This window comes from Arachis ipaensis, chromosome B07, assembly GCF_000816755.2.
Source record: "Arachis ipaensis cultivar K30076 chromosome B07, Araip1.1, whole genome shotgun sequence".
Lineage (NCBI taxonomy): Eukaryota > Viridiplantae > Streptophyta > Magnoliopsida > Fabales > Fabaceae > Arachis > Arachis ipaensis.
Genome location: NC_029791.2, coordinates 29,373,112 through 29,378,055, shown reverse-complemented (window position 1 = coordinate 29,378,055; position 4,944 = coordinate 29,373,112).

Below are 4,944 nucleotides of genomic sequence, written 5' to 3'. Positions count from 1 at the left end.
ACGATTTGGCCTAATGGAGGAATGGCGTAAGTACTACTTTAAGTGTTTTATAAGTTAGAATTGATTTTTTCATAATTTTTTGTAAAAACCTTGCTGCATGCTATTTTTCAGAAATTGCTAGGACAAGGGCAGAACTTTGAAAAATTGTATAAAATTTAATTTTAAAGCGATTGCAATGAAACTTGATTTAAATTAAATCTTTGGATAATATATTTCTTTAACTAATTTTAACATAGTTTATTTTGATTAAGCATTTTGAATGATTAGAGAATATGTTTACCACATTTTTTATTGGTATATGCTCTTCGCAGACATGACAACTAGTAGAGGTGTTATGGATCAGCCTAGTGGTCGTGGTCGTGGTTGTGGTAGAAAGAGGATTTATGCTGGTATCATTGGGAATTCTGGATCCTCTTCCTCTACTCTGACTACGCCGATGACGTAATAGGTTATCGGTGCATCGGACCAGCCGTTCATCATAATCCCGAACCCCAACTACATCCCTGTGTCTACAGCTACGACGTTGCCTCCATCCGCTTAGCAGCCCACTGTCTCGATGATGCCACCTCTAGCGACGGATGCCACGACGCCGAAGTCCTCTCACGGAAACAAGCCAGCTGATGCCCCTCCACCACCTCCCATCGTACGGTTGACGATTTGGCTTGATGGCAAAATGGTGTAAGTACAACTTTAAGTCTTTTATATGCTGAAAGTGTTTGATAACTCGTGATTACTGATTGTTGATTATTGATTCTAGTTTTAGTAGTTTTAGGGTTGTATGTTTGAACTGCTGAAGTGTCTGCTATATCGTGATTAGTAATTCTTGATAATTGATACTAGTTTTAGTAAATTTAGGGTTATAGGTTTGAATTGCTGAAAGTGTTTGATATATCTTGTTTATTGATTATTGATTATTGATTATAGTTTAGTGCATTCCAGTTATAAATGAAACTCTACCGAAATTTCTAAAAAATCTTTATATATTATGGTTATTTGCTTTTGAAGTTTTAATTCATATTGTCATATTGGTTTGTTTGTAAATTGTTGATAGGTTTGTGTCAAACAACAACGTATGTACTCAGGAGATTACCAAGGTCATTGAGTTAATGAAAGATTATCCATGGCCGAGCTACAAGAAGATACCCTCTAAGACTAGAGAGCGATGATTTTAGAAGTGGGAGGTAAAAATTTAATATAGTCAAACCTTCTTGACTAGTTTATATCTTTTATTTTGTTTAATACGATATATTTTGATTAACTAATTTAAAAGTTTTTTTGTGCAGTTGAACTTTATATAGGACAAGGAGCACGATCTCATCATCAGGAAGATATAAGACCATCGTATGGGTAGGCGACTGTAACAGATGTTGGAGGATGTACGTGAGAGGTGCGACCACCTTACTTCTTGGTTCTACCCGAAAATCAAGAAGGCTCTATACGTTCATTGGGAGACCGATGAGGGGTTCAAGCATTGGTGTCTCACAAACAGAGCTAACAGCGGTATCGGCCAGGTTGTCCAAGTATACTAGTAGCTCAGCGACCTTCATGAAGACTAAGGTCAGGCTGGTATATAACTTTTCTAATTTTAATATTAACTTAGTTATATTCTTTGATATGTCATTAGTAGGCATCTTAACATATTGTTTTAATTCAACATGTAAAGTTGAAGTCGTTAGATCACGATGCGATATTGGCGGAGACCTTTAACTATACCTACACTTTAAAAGAGAACAAAGAGAGATTTGCTGGTCAGCGGTCTGCAGATTATTATGTGAGTACATATCTGATCTTTTGATATAAAATTTTCAATTAACTATACAGTTGTCATTCTAATCATAATAACATGTGTTATACAGGAGTCCTACATATAGAGATTGGAGGCCACAACTCAACAATCTCAGCAAAGTGGGAAGGACGCTAGTGGCTCTACTGCTTCAATCGTCGATCCCGATGCAGTTTAGCGTAAGACCGCCTCAGCACCGTACAAGAGCTGCATATATGGGTTGGGTCATTCTTCACTAGTAGCCTCCACACCTCCACGTCTGCCTTTGCCACCAATAGAGCCGTCGATTTTGAGGAAGGCATTGATTTGAGGCTGCATGTGCAGGAGCTCACCTGGAGCCTTCACGAATAGGCTCAGGAATTGAACGAGACTCAGGAGAGGTATCAAAAGATCCTCACATGAATGACAGACACGGATGAGCTCAGGCTGGAGTGGAGGGAGCAGTTGGAGCGACTTCAGCGGATGGAATAGCAGATGACGGTGTACTAGACTCAGATGCGCGCTAGTGGCAATGACACTGCTGGTGGCAAAGGCGCTGCTGGTGGCAGTAGTTCTGTGGTGGGACACAGACATCACATCCTTCTTCGCGCCTCAGCAAGACCACGGAAATGACGACGATAACGACTACCAGAGTCTTTATAGTTTAGGGCTTTGTTTTACTATTTCATTGTATTTGATTTATTTGACTTTTAATTTATTTGAACATTTGATATTTAATAATATTACATAATTGGTTTCTATTATTTATATTTGACCACTAATAATGTGAAAAATAAATTTAAATAAAAAATTAAAATTAAATTTTTTTTTACCAAAATTATGTCACAATATTTTAAAAAATTCACATTACTGTCGGATTTACTGAAGGTATAATCCGATGATAATAATGCAAAAAATAGTATATTGTGGTACCAAAATTATTATCGAAAAAATTCGCTGGTAACCAAAAGATTTTTCGGACAGGTAATCTACTGCAGAATCTGACGGTGATTACTGTCGAACAAAAAATTTGATGGTAACTGATTACCGACAAAGTTTATACCGTTGGTTTTATTCATTTTTTTCGATGGTAATTTTAACAGTACTCAGATTTTTTTGTAGTGATTTCTACTCATAGATGGATTGATATTGTTATAAATCTTCTGCTTGTTTTTCCTTGGTTTTAAAAACATAATTATAGCATTGTTCTTGACTTCTTGTTGTAGACAAAATTAGTATGATAGTATTTTAAATTGCATATCAAAATATTAAACATTCCACACACATTGTTAAGTTGTTTTCCAAACATATTAATTATGTTCTAACTTATGCTAGTTATTTGGGTGATCATATCTTGCATGTTTAGAGTGATTTGGATACTTATTTGTTAAACATTGAGCTTTCTTATAATGATGCAATTAATAACTCTGAATTTATGGATGCTTTTTACTAGTTTGTATTTGATGCCTTTAACTTTGAGTGATGTTACTTTAGGTGGTGAAAGTAAGAGGCAAACGACTAAATTTAAAGAAAAGGCTCATAACATAGTTAACAAGAAGGACATGGCCAAAATTCAATGAGTAAAGAAGAGCCATCAAAATATGATTTTTGAACTAGAAAATTGGGTTTGGATTCATTGAAGAAAAGAAGAATTTTTTGAAAAACTATACTTGGTGCTAAAGAAGATGGTACATTCTAAGTGTTGGAGTATATCAACAACAATACCAACAAGATAAATTTAATGGGTGAGTGTTATACTTTAGTCGTGATTGATGTATTTAATTTTTCTCCTTTTGATATATATGCAAATTCGAGAATGAATTATTTTTAGGAGGTAGAGAATAATATGTGCTCAGGAGGGCATTTTTGTTATTCTAAAGTCAGAACAGAATGATAATTTTGTTATGTTCAAGAATTCAAATACTAAAAAACTTACACTATGTCAATCTTAGACATTAAAGAGACTAAGAGTTCGTCTCAAAAAGAGTTGTCTTGAAATGGCGGCACTCATAAGTTTCATTGGACAAAATGAGAACAATAAGAAATTCAAAAGTTCCTTTTAAGTTCATTGAAAAGAATAAAATTCGAATTTATTTTATTATAATTAAATTTTATTTTGTTGTTAGAATTTGTCAAAATTTTTTAGGAACTTAAAATTTAAATCAAAACTGGTATATTCTAATAAGATTAAATCTAATTTAAATTGATTATCATATTTTTAGGATTTTATATTTAACTCAAAAATTTAGTTAGAGTCAATTTTAAAATCATATCTTTTATTTAATTTCAGATTTTATTGTTTTATGCTAGGAAGATTTGGCCCATTTTAGATTGATCAATTAAGGATCTATTTAAACAAAGTTTGTAATCTACCCAAAAAAAATTGTAAGATATTTTAAGTAGCTTTTGATGAATAAATTTTATAGATACTATTATACACGTTTTTCTATATGTATTCAAGTGAGGTGAGTAAATTACTTTGGTTGTTACAGAAAAAAATAAAAAATTCAACCTAAAATAATTCTTAGTGTTAGTTCTTTCAATTTTGTCCTTTGATTTAGATTATCAAAGATAGATTCTTTAAAAATCTAGTAAAAACATCCTTTCGATAATTTAAATTGCTAAGAACATATTATTTAGAGGTCTAATAAAAAAATTCATTTCTATCTTTTTATTTCCGTTTTGTCTTCTTTTGTTTCTCGCCTATGTCCTTATCACCTTCTTCTCAATAATTAATTTTAAAAAGCAAAATGCTACTCAATTAATATTTATTTAGCCAACACCTTAACCTATATATTATATAATTCAATTTTAACAACATAAAAATTTAATTTGTAATACTTCAGTTAATTTTTCTTAATTACTTTATATATTCACTTTTCACATATTATCTCAACTAACATCAAATTCCTAAATAATTACTAATTGATTTCATTTATGTTGACTTTTTTGTTTCTATTTCTTCATTATTATAAATGTTTTTCTTTTTTATTCAAATTTTCGTAACACTATTTTACCTTCATTTCTTTTTCTTTCATCTATATTTATCCATCAATATTCATTTTAAAATCAACTATTTTAAAAATTAGACACACATCATCATGTGTCACATATGATGTTTCACCTCTAATCTTATATTCCTTAATTAATTTTTATTGTATATCGTTTAAATTTTTAGTTCC